General features: G+C 56.8%; 1 protein-coding gene across 11 annotated transcripts in view; it reads left to right on the top strand.

Moving 5' to 3' along the window:
* RBFOX3 (RNA binding fox-1 homolog 3) overlaps nt 1-12,490 on the top strand; it is a 206,430-nt gene that overhangs the window by 181,434 nt on the left and 12,506 nt on the right. The window lies entirely within an intron of this gene.

Here is a 12,490-nt window from a genome sequence, read left to right on the forward strand (position 1 = left end):
GCTCAGGAGAGGCAGGGTTTTCTTCAGAAGGCTCTTTGCTGCGTCGGAAATCCCATCGCCCAGCCAGGCAAACTGCTCCATTTGTGCTTTCAGGAGTTTAAAAATTCATAGCATCCTCACCACGCTCGGCGTGGCCTGCGCGGCTCTCCCGGCAGCCGAGGACAGGCGGCGTGGGTGCAGACCTTCCCACCTCGGTAGAGAAGGGCTGGGGAGCATTTTGCTCCCTTGAGATGTCTGTAGCCTAAGTTCAAGTAGGCTTGTGGCCAAAGCATGTCTGCACGGGTGGTGGGGATGGCAAGGCCTGGTGTCACTCCATCCAGCACCAGCACTGGAGGTGGGGCTGGCAAAGCTGGTGCTGACACCAGGCGTACAAAAGCAGTGGTGGCTGTGGGGTGTGCGTGGGGCCGGGGCTCATGCGGGGGCTGCTGCAGAGGCCAGCCAGGAGAGTGTGTGATTTATTGCACCTTCGGGCAGGCAGAGTCGGGGGAGAGCCAGGGCTGGGTTTTGGTCTCTGTCCCCGCAGCCACCGTTCAGCTGCCCAGGCATGTCGCACTGAGCAGAAACCATCCCTGAGCCCCCTTCCTATCCCCGGAGAGGTTTTCTGTTTCTCTGAAGGGAGTGCATAGATGCTTTGAACTGGCAACCAGTTTGGGGCCCAGAGCCTCTGCTGGGAGCAGTGGCAGAGTGGGAGATACCTTCTCCGGTGGGGATCCTCACATTCCCTTGCATCCCCTCATCTCCCAGCATCTCCTTGTCCTCAGCATCCCTCATCTCCTGGCATGCTGTCATTCCCCCAGGATCCTCTCATTCCCTGTGATCCCCCTGTCCCCAGGCCACATGCAAGGGGCTTGGCCATGCTGCTGGCCCTGCAGTGCACTCCAGCACAGACTACCTGCACTGCCGACCAGCTCCTGGGGCTGCAACTGGAGGCAGCTGAGCTGGCAGCACTGCAGGCAGGCGTGGGCTGCTGCCGGTGCCCAGCTGGGCCGTGCACAAGTGGAGTTTGGGATGTCTGGGAAGAAGCAGCTTTTCCCTGAATAGCAGCTCTCTGCACCCAGCAGCTCTGGGTTCCCTCATCGCCCTGTTTGTTTTAGTTTGGCCGTCATGTTTAGCATCTCTTCCTCCCCACTCTCCCAGAAGCCTCCTGCTCCTTGGCAGCAGATCTGGGCTCGTGAGCCAGGAAAGAGGTTTTTATTAGGAGATTTGGACTTGGATTTTCACCCAGCTAATGAGCACAGTGCAGCCCAAAATCTCTGTCCTCTTCCTAGAGCTCGTCACTTGCTGAAGCGCTGCACCCAGTGTATGAGGATAGGGTGTTCCTGGTGGGTGTCACAACGAAGTGTCATACGGAGGGACATTGCTGGTAGCCATCACGTGGGGAAGGGACACAGAGCTTGTGCTGCCATCAGGCACCTCATACTGCCCAGCTGAGCAGTGGGTCTGTCTGGTGCCTGGTGGTTTAGCTCCAAGTTCCCTGTGGATTTTGTATGTGCACACTGGTGGCATGCCTGTGCTAGAGGAGTGCACAGGGAGCAGAGCTGCTTCTGCCTCTGGGTATGTGTCCACCATGGAACTTAACTCAGGCTGTCCAGCTTAACTCACCAATGCATGGGCAGAGACACCTGAAGGGGGTTAAGCAACTTTTCCCAAAGGTGTTATGATGTGAGGGGCTTTGAGAGCCTTGGCTTAGAACCCCTGGGTTGCAGTTCCCTGTCTGGAGTGTGTGTGTGTATGCAGTGTGCATCAGACTGGGGTGGGCAAGTACACATGGGTGGCAGCTGTGCTGGGTGGCCGCAGGGGCTCACGTTGCCCACTGTCTCGCACCTGAGCCTTGTGGCTGCAGAGGCTTGTGCTGGCCACGGGCTTCTCCCTTCCTGGGACCCACATTGAGCTGGAGTGGCCAGGGGGCCCAAGAGCTGGAGGACCACAGGGTCTGTGCGCAGTAACTGTCCTCACGCTTTCGGGCACACGTTCTCTCTGTGGGGAGCTTGTTGGCATTCGCTGTGCTCGCTCCCGAGGAGGCCATTAGTGTTTCATAGCTCCCTAGCATTTCCAACACTGCCAGTGTTTGAAGCAATGACCAAGGGATGAAGTTGTCCGCAAAACTTCAGCGCCAGGGACAATCCAGCTGCCAGCGGCTCTGGCAGTGCAGATGGCTCATTGAAGCGGCAGCGGGCACCTTGCAGCTTGCTCAGCTCAACTCCCTTGGTCCCAGCATGTTGCAGCCATGCTGCATGCAGGAATCCGCCTCCAGCTCTGCTATGTCCCACACTGGGGTGTGTGTCCGTGGCTAAGCAGCCCACGCTGGTGGAGCAAGTGGGAACAACACATCCTTCGGTGGGGCTCGGCAGTGATGTTTAGCTCTTGCTTACCGAGGACAACAAAAATTATTAGAGGGCTGGAACCCCTCTGCTGTGAGGCCAGGCTGATAGAACTGGGGCTGTTCAGCCTGAAGAAGAGAAGGTTCCAGGGAGAACTTCCTTGTGGCCTTTCAGCACTTAAAGGGCCCAATAAGAAAGATGGTGACAGACATTTTAGCAGGGTCTGTTGTGACAGGACAAGGGGTGATAGTTTGAAAGTAAAAGGGAGATTTAAACTAGACAGAAGGAGGAAATTTCTTATGCTGAGAGTAATGAGACCTTGGCCTAAGTTGGCTAGGGAGGCTGTAGATGCCCCATGCCTGGAACCATTCCAGGTCAGGTTGGACAGGGCTTTTAGCAACCTGCTTTAGTGGAAGATGTTCCTGCAGAGCAGTTGGACTATCTCACCTCTAAAGGTCCCTTCCAACTCAGAGCATTCTATGAGTTTGTGACCTGTGCACAGAAGGAGACTTTGGTAGCTTCATTTCATTAACAGCAGAATCAGTTGCTACTGAAGTGTCTCTACTGTAATTACAAATGAGGAGATAATTGCTCCAGGACAAGTCAGGGTGTTGACCCAGAACAGACCCAGCTCTGAGGCTCAGTGTTGGTGCTGGATCATGGCACAGACCCCAACACAGGCGATGATGTTTGTGGGGAGCTGGCCACAAGTTCAGGTTGATGTACAGGTGGCTGAAACCCACTACAGAACTTCTCCCAAGGCCACTCACCAGGGATATCCCCAGTGCCCACATTGCACCACGCTGCCCAGCCCACGGCACAAGAGACTCGGGTAAGCAGTGCCTGGCCTGCTTGGGAAACAGCCTCTGCAAAGGCAGCTTGGAAAATTCCTTTCCAAAAGGGCTGCTGCCAAGTTTAGCAGATTATATTTTTAGGGAGCAAGTCTATTCCGAGTGATATTGTAGCGTGGTGCAGCAGCGGGTTCGTTTCAAACCTGGTTTCTCCCCATGCTCGCTCATCGCCTGGCTGCGAAACCCGGACTGGACCCAGCGTGAACCTCGCAGCTCCTGGCTCCGGCCAAGTCTCCCCGCACTGCAGCGGTGAGGATGAGCTTTAAAGCTACCAAACCCCCCTCCATGTTTTCCTTTCTTTTAACATATTGAAGAATCCCTGGTGTTAATTTTAGCTTTGCAAAGCTGGTTTTCCCACAATAGCTGTAATTTAGGCCTACACTGCCTGGCGATGCTCTTTTTATAGGTATACTCCTATTTTAGTACTGTAGTGATGGGTGAATGAGTAGATGGAATTAGATTTAGTATCTATCATTTTTAAAGCCTTACAGGCAGTCGGTGGAGGGCTACGGCTTAACAAAGAGAGGCTAATGAGAGCAGGCACAGGCTGCCCACGCCGCTCCCACCGCCCCGGCCCCTGCCTTCCCCCAGCCTTCCCCCACGCAAGGCCCAGCATGAAATCAGAAAGTGCATCTGAAACCAGATTTTCCTGCTCTGGCCCAAGGCTGGGACTGTTCTGGGCTTGGCAGCCAGGGCTGAGCAGGGTGCTGGGTGTTGGGGCTGAGCTTCACCAGGGATTTGCAGAGTCACGGTGGGACCTTGGCTCCCCATAGAGCAAGTGCTGCCACCAGCTCAGGTCCTGCCGCCGGCAGTGGACAGGACTCCTGCATACTGGGTGCATTGCATCTGTCACCATGGAGGGGCCTTGGCAGCAGGGCTGTGTCAGCTCCAACCTAGTGTGGTTGTGTGGGCAGCGGGAGTAATGCTTCTCCGTTCTCAGGACTTGTCTCTGTGAAATGATGGGATTGAGTTATGGAGTTGGAGCAGCTCCTTCAGAAAGGGCATTCAACCCTCGGTGCTAATATTAGGAAGCAAGGCACAGCAGGCAGGCATGAGGCTGGGAGGGTGTGGACAGGCTTGGGAAAGAACTGGCATCAGGGAATGCTGGGAAGGTTGCCTTGGCACAGGAAGGAACTGTACATCTAAGGAAGGATCTGAGTCTTCTCAGTGATGGCAAACCCAGGCTGGGTTAGTGGGGCAAAAGAGGCTCCGAGCCTGGGAAAGCTGTGGCTTCAGTATTCCTGCCTCTCTGGCCTCATCCGGCTGGGCAGCGGGGTGGAGAGGTCAGGGTTCAGCCTGAGCAGAGGGTACTGCAGGTAAACCCAGCAAGAACCTTTGGTCACAGAGCCTACTCTGGGCATAAGCCCCCCTGGTTCTGGGCACACACAGGCACCCTTGCACTGAGCAGGGCTCCAAGGCAGTTCCTGCATATCCCTGCTTGTGCTAGCACACAAAACATGCTGAGGCTGCTCCATGCAGCAGCAGCAGTTCCCTGGTGAGCCCCATTTTGCTGGTGTGAGCCCCAGTATGAACTCTGGTGTCAGCCCAGTAGTCACCAGAGGCCCCTACAGTCCTGGGCATGCCAGGTAGAATGCCACTGCTGCTGAGCAAGTTTGGAGCTCGTGCCTGCAGGGCTTTGTACCTCCACTGCCTGAAGGCAAGAATGGACATACTGCAGGCAGCCCTCGCAGTGCTTTAACCTGTGCTGTCTTCCTCAGAATTCGTCCTTGTGGTGAGAGCCCTGCTGGCACTGCTGGCCTTGCACTGGGCTGACAGCTTGGGGAGCAGCCCCCTCCCACATGAGCTCAGTGGGCTGCAGGTCAGGGAGGCACTGGCCTGGCTGTGGAGGGGTCCCAGTGGGTGACAGGGTTTGTGGTGGCTGCCGCAGGATAGGCATCCTCCAGTACTGCAGAGGATCGGGTACGGTTCCCAAATCCCTACAGGCCCTCCTGTCCTCAGCTGCAGTCCCCCTGCTGGGTTCTTGCTTTGCCTTCCTGACACCTGTCCAGCCAGCTCCAGCAATGGGCTGCTCCAGTGCCCACCCTGGGGCAGGCAGGGCCCCCTCCCCAGCAGCTTTTGGATCCCAGCTGCACTGCATGGATCACACACACCAGGGTTGCAGAGCATCATCAGGATGTGGTCCAGCTTCTGTGTGAGTAGCACTGCTGAGATGGGAGCCCTGGCAGCAGTCACCTCTTAGCCAGAGTGAGATGAGCACTGGAAGCAGATCCAGGTGGAGAGGGCAGTTTGTGGGGGTGGGAGCATGCTTGGGCAATCCCCACCTCCCTACCGGTGCTGCCAGGGTTTGGCTGTGTGGGACCAGCCAGCGCTGTTGGAGAAGGCAGGACTCTTGGGGGACCTGTCAGGAGTCAGATCTCACTCCCACCCTCCAGGATTTCAGCCATTCCCCCTCCACCATAGAGCCAGGGTCTTGCTGCTCCTCTAGACTCAGGAGGGCTCCTGCCAGCGTGAAATGGGTGCTGGGGCTGGGCTGCGTCTGCAGCGTGGCCCTTTGCTGGTTGGGTCCCTGTGGCCAGCACCTGGTGGCAGGTGCGTGCCTGCAGAGCCGTGCTGGTGGTGGGGGCTCGCTGCAGGGCGTAGGGGTGGTGACAGCCATCATGCCTAGCAGCGGTCCTGGGGCGGGGGACGACCAAGCAGTTCTGGCTGCTGCCGCCCCCCCGCCTCGCCGGAGCGCCGGGCTCACAACACTTTGTCATGATTTTCCCCTCGTCTCCGAGCAGCGATCCCTCTCGGCTCGCATTACCCGAGTAGAAAATGACACATAAGCTGACATGATTGCGCGGCTCCCAGCGCCCCGCGGCAGCTCCTCGCTGGCGGCGCGGGGGAGGCTGGCAGGGCTGGTGGCACACTGCCTGGACCCTGCTCCTCACCCTGGGCACCCACCCCACCCCCCGCCCGCGTGTCCCACTCCAGCCGAACTGCAGCACGGAGGGAGAGGAGGGAACGGGGATTGCCGAGGCAGCACGTTGATGAGAACAGTAGCAGAGTGTTGTGCCCAGCTGCCTGTGTGCCCCGCACTACCCCAGCTGCTTGTCTGCCACTGTACTCTGTGCCAAACACCGTTCCAGGGACTGTGCTACAGCTCTTTGCAGGCTTGGGGACCCCTGGCCACCTTGCTGTCTGGTGGCTCCTGTTCAGTCGCTTTCAGGCTTGTGTGAGGCTTGTGTTTAGCTGCAGATCCCTGTCCCTGCGGCCCCGGATGACCTGGGACATGTCTGGGGAAGTGCCACACTGGTGGTGCCAGGGCTTGAATCTTGGGATCTGTGCTGGCTACTTCCCTGCTCCTGCTACCCAGCAAGACATAGGTACCAGCCAGCTTTGCCCCCTGCAGCTGGGCCAGTTGAGGTGTGCGGGCAAGAGCTGCCCAGGATGGGGAGCAGGGGAAAGACAGGCAGGTTCTGCTCCACTGCTGGGGTCAGAAAGTCTGAAGTGAGCTGAGCTCTAGCTCCATGCTGGGATCCCCCAGGGTAGCAGCAGCAGGGCTCGCAGGAGCCCTGGCACTAGCTGCAGAGGGGAGCAGTCCCCACCCGGGGAGGGGGGATCCCCTATTCCCCCACTCTAGCTGCACCTACTGAGCATCTCCCCACATGGTGCCGGACACAGCCTTCAAACAGCTCTTGTATAAAATCAAAAACGGGGAGAGAAGAGCAGGAGCAGGCGACAGTGGCAGCTTATTTGTGATCTGCATTGTGTGGGGAGCTCTTAATTAGAGCTAATTAGCCTAATTAACTTGCAAATGAGAAACTCGTCTTTTTCTCTTTTTCTTTCACAAGAAAAAATAAAAAAGACGAACAACAAGATAAATATTGAGGCTAATTACTTTGTACCTGCTGCAGAGCTGTTCTCCCCCCCCTTCCCCCCCCAGCTTTTTCAGCCAGCCTGCCTGGCTGATGTGGTGTGCCGCGGTGTGCCAGGCCTGTCCCCATCCTGGTGTCCTTGCAGTGAATGTTCTCACTCAGGGCTGGTCCTACCACAGGGCGCAGCTGCCCATGTCCTAGCATTTCATGGCAACAGAGAGGGACCACTCACCATTCTCTATGCAACTTTGTGTCCTGGTGCTGGGCAAAGATGTCCAGGAGCTGATAGGACCGGTGGTCTCCATATCACTGGCCATGCCTGGACTAGGCAGCCAAGGCCCACTGCCATCCTAGGACAGTATTGGGCCTAAGCCACCAAGACCTGGTAATGGCCAGTGCCACAGAGGGCACGGCACCAGCATCATCCTCCCCAGCACCCTCCCTACCAAACCCATCTCACCTTAGAACCAAAAGATGAGTGTCCCCTCCACGGCACCACGTGGTCCCAGCTGTTTTCCAGCTCTTCCCTTGTGGCGTCTCTGTTTTCCCCCTTGCTCTGCCACTGCAACACCCTGGGGGCTTTGTTAGCACAACTCAGTTCAAACGTCTGATTAGTCTTTAGGAGATCGAGGGGTCAATTTTCCACAGCTCCTTCCTCTCCATTTAACTAATTTAACTGCACGATTGTTACAAATTTCATTTTATTATAGCCCTGCTTCTCAGTCCAATTGAATTACCAAAATCTCATTTTCTCAGAAGTGCTGAATATGTAATTAGAGGAAAAATTATGCTCCTGACTGCCTATTAGAGAGGGCTGTGTGAGGGAGCTTGTCCGGGCGCACACGCGAGTCTGCGGTGCCCCGAGTGCCCGCGCTGGCCGGTGCGAGCATGCGTGCGCTTGCGAGGCTGCGTGTGAGCAAGTGCCACGTGTGGCAGTGCCAGAGTGCCCCCCACACACACCCTGTGCAGTGATGGTGTCACAGTGATGGGACAGTGAAAGGCTTTGTAGGAGTGGGACCAGGGTCCAGCCAGTGCTGGCTGAGCTCCTCAGGGACCTCCAAGCTGTGGGATGGTGGCTGAAGCTGGTGTGGTTCTCATGGTGGCACACGATGCTGGTGGATGTGGCTGTTCATCCTGCTGCTTGTCGTGTCTTTAGGTGTTTGAATTCAGCTGGGCTGGACTCTGGGGCCGGTAGATCAGGAAGTGCTCTGGCTTCTGGGGAACCAGCAGGGGGATCACTGGTCCTAGGCAGGAGCACTGCCTTGGTAGGAGCCAGGAGCAGCCTGGGAAGCAGGCACAGTATTGTGCCTGAGCTTGTCTTGCAAAACCCAGGGCAGGGCTGGGAGATGGCAGCCACAGCAGCCCCACTTTCAGGCACTTTAAATGGGTCAGACATCCTGGCCCTGCTTGCCTCCCCACACCCACAGCAGGACTCTCTCAAGGGCCTGGGGGGGCCTATTGCCCTTTGGGCATGTAACTGCCATGGAAGATGCCTGCTCCTCTCCAGGCCCTTTCTATCTCTGCTTGGGCTGTGGTGGTCACTAGTGTGGACAGGATGAGGCACTTAGTGACATGTTGACTGGATAGGGCTGGGTGCTAGGTTGGACTGGATGAGCTTGGAGGTCTCTTCCAACCTGGTTGTTTCTATGATTCAAGGACACCCTCAGATATCTTGTGCCATGCAGAGCTACTTTCTCCCTATTCCTCTGGGTGCAGTGGGGACCAAACACCCTACAACTTTTCTCCAGAGCCTCCAGCCCCTGCCAGTGATGTTAACAGCAACTGCCCCCACAACAGCTAGCAGCAGCAGATGGGACAGACTCTGGTGCAGCTCAGTCACCCCTGTGCAGAGCCAGGCAGTGCCTTGGCACCAGTGTCCAGTGCTCTGGTGTGCAGGACTCAAGAGGAGCAGGTAGCTTAGGCAGATGCTGCTTGAGGCTTAGGTCCTCCCCAGCCCATCCCTGGGCCCTGCAGCCAAGCTTGTGCTTTGCATGTTTGCCCGTCCCATACCCATTGGTGACCACTGGGGACCAAGTGCTGCTGAGAGTCGCGGGCAACACCGCATGCACCAGGTCTGTGTCAAAGTGTCAGCAAGAAGAGCAATGCCAAGGGATCACATCTGCTTAGAGCTGGGGGCTGCTGTGGGTGCACCCCAGTGATGCCAGACTCTGCTCAAGAGGGAGGAGAGTGCTGTGCATCCCTGGAGCTGCGGTTCTGCGTGATGCAGGCTTGATTCTGGTATGTCTCTGGTGGTGATATAGAGGAGTTCCTGCCCGGCGCAGCGGCACAGGTACGTGTGAGACTGGGAGATATCAGCCACATGCACGTGGGGGGCGGCCAGCAGGCCCCCCCCAAGCACCCCCGCCTCGCCTCGGTTACACAACATTATCATTTCATAATACTCTGAAATATACATGAAGTTGGCTGAATGCAGATGAAATTGCACCATTTACTTCATGAATATTTCATGCAGCCTCAGCTCCGAAGTTTCTGGCTGGCAAAGCCAGGAGCCAGGTCTGGACCCTGCTCCCCTCTGACCCGCACAGGCGGTGACGGAGGCACGGGGCAGGGCTTGCCTGACGCCTGGGCTGACATCTACTTCCCATCCTGCTGGGTAGTGCATGGCTGCTGCATCCTTCCTCTCTGGGCTTCTGTGGGCAGTGGGGAAACAGAGTCTGGCCCTAGTTGTGCCCTGGCCTCAGTCATGTCCTGGCAGCTACAGGCAGTTGGGACGACAGGATCTGGCCACACTGCCCTTTGCCAACAAGGAACAGTTCCCTTCTCGCAGCGTCCTTGAGAAGGTGGTGGAACAGTGTGTGGCAGCCCGGAAAGATGTTTTTTTTCTCATGCCAGCAGGGTGCCCTGCCTTTCTCCCACTCCTCCTCCTCCTCCTCTCACCCCTCAGGTCCTGCCTGTTCTCCCAGCCCTGCTGCTCTTGCTTGCATCCCTGGCAGATGCCGTTAGTGGGCTCCCTCCACCTCCCCCTTAAAATGAAGACATTGAACATGGAGGTTGCTACCTGCGGCCTCCACAGCTCCTCACCTCCTTTCATGGCTCCTTCCCCGGGGATGTCATTCTGACATTGTCATCCCCCCATCTCTCTGTGGGGTCATGACAATCCTGTTCTGGGGAGAAGAGAAGCCACCTGTCATCATCCTCCCTGGGCTTATCCCTCCTGGGGTCAGGGATGTCCCCACGGTGAGCATGCCAAGCCTGCTGCCCTTCTGCAGCCTGGGGCTCTGTGGCTGGTGCCTGCTCGGGGCCAGGCACACTGCTTTGTATGGATGGCGCCTCATTTTGGGTAATGAAATATTCACAGGTCAGTGATTCCTTGAGAAATGACGGGGATCAGTCAATTCCTTTTCAGGGAGTAATTTTCTTCCCCTTCACGGCCTCTGTTTCATGTTGACAGTCATTAGCATGAGCGAGCAGCTGGATCGAAGCAGGGACGTTGTGGCTGTCACACAGATGAGCCGCATCGGGCATGGCCTCATGGTGACAGCACGGCCGCCTGGCCCCTGAGGGGCACCAGGGGCTGTGTGAGAACCCTGATGCTTCTGGTAGGGCATCTGCTGAGGCCAGTGCTGCCACCTGGCACAGCATGGCACTGCTGCACCACCCTGTTCCCATCACTGGGCATGAGAGTAAATGTTCCCATCGACTTGTCTGCTGGCTCCCAGTTCATCCCCAGCTCCAGGTCATGCCAGCGGGCATGGAGAGTCCTGCTGCAGCAATACTCTGCAGACCTGTTGCAGTAGTGAGCAGCTGCCCTTGGTGCAGGTGGATTCGGGTGCCCAGGGGAGTTGCTCAACACCCTCCTCCATGCCCGGTTTTAACCTCAGGCTGTCTCACAAGCAGGAGTCGGTCTGGGTCAGAGTAACTGCTTGCTGCCTGCCTGCACTGCCTGATGAGGCTTTGCAGTTTGAAGGAACATCTCATCAGCCTCCTTGAATGTTGTGTTAGGGTTGGGACCTGAGTCCCTCGCTGCACCCCTCAGTGGATGCCTGCTCCCCAGTGGAAGGAGTGAGACAGCTGCAGTCATCGGAGATCGGAGCTGGATCTGCCTGTAGATTCCTGCTGTGGTTGCTTCCTGGACACCCATGGCTGCAAGCTCCTCAGTGCATGCTGTTCCTGGGGCTCCCTTCCCACTGGCAGTGGGGATGTGCATATTGATGGGACTGTGCCCATCTTCTGCTTCAGGGCTCAACATGCTGGCATCTAGCCAGGCTGCACATGTATGTTATTACTGGCCTGAGCACAGCATACAGGAAGGGACATTCACAGGCAGAGCTGGCTGTGCAGGGGGTGTCCCTGGCTGGAGAAAATGAGGCTCAGGTAAGACCTTCTCACTTTCTACAACTTGTTGTATTGAAGTGGGCATTGGTCTCTTCTTCCAAGATACAAGCAATAGGAGAAGAGGAAATGGCCTCAAGTTGTGCTAATGGAGGTTTAGGTTGGACATCAGGAAAAATGTCTTCCTACAAAGAGTTGTCAAGCCCTAGAACAGGCTGCCCAGAGGAGTGGTAGAGTCCCCATCCCTGGAGGAATTGAAAAGACATATGGATGTGGAGCTGAGGGACATGATTTTGTGGTGAACTGGTAGTGCTGGGTTAATGGTAGAACTGGAAGATCTGGAAGATCTTTCCCAAATTAAACCATTCTGTGAGCCTATGAGATCAGATGGGACAGCCAGGCAGAGGTGGTGGAATGGCCATGAGGCTCTTGGAGGAGGCTCTGGGCACAAGTGAGTGGAACAGCCCCAGGATAGGCTACTGCTTGGTTGGAACAGGAGGGCAAACCAAGACTGTAGCTGAGCATGGCATGACTCGCTGGCTAGTCTGGCCATGCAAGGCCACCACAGGGCCTTCACCCTGCCTATCCACAGCTGGAGGCAGGTGGTAGCTGCTCAGAAGCAGCCTTTGCGTCGTGCTGGCCGGATGCCCGTTGCGGGCGAGATGTGGCAATGGCATCACAGGGTGCCTGGGGCCAGCGGTGCTTGTCGTTAGCGCAGGCGCTCAGCGCTCAGCTAATTGCTCCGACCACGTCCTCTGTGTTTGGGGGCTCCTGGTGGGTTGGTTCCTTAAAAACAAGGAGCAAATGTTAAAAATGGCGTCGTCAGCCCCGAGCTGACAGGCACAATCACCAAAGTGCGGCGTCGGCAGGAACCGGCCCCACGCGCTAAATGACTTGAAAGGAAATGGCCTGGATTGTGCTGAGGAGGCAGAGTGCGGTGGGGAGAAAGCAAGTGGAGCAAACAAAAAAAAAAACTTCATTAATTAAAGAAACTCGTTAATGAGGGACATTTAATCAGCTAAAGATGATATCTACCCCCGCTTGCTGCGGCAGCTGCTGCGCAGGGCTGGCGACATCAGGTTGAGCCGTGGGCAGGGCAGGGGACGTTGGGGTGTCGTCAGCTTGGCCCTCCAGGGCTGAGCTTGGGGAGCAGCATCCCATATCTGGCAGGATGAAGCCACTCTTGGGCCCTAGGGGTGCCCTGTTC

Source organism: Pogoniulus pusillus, chromosome 11, assembly GCF_015220805.1.
Source record: "Pogoniulus pusillus isolate bPogPus1 chromosome 11, bPogPus1.pri, whole genome shotgun sequence".
Classification (NCBI taxonomy): Eukaryota; Metazoa; Chordata; class Aves; order Piciformes; family Lybiidae; genus Pogoniulus; species Pogoniulus pusillus.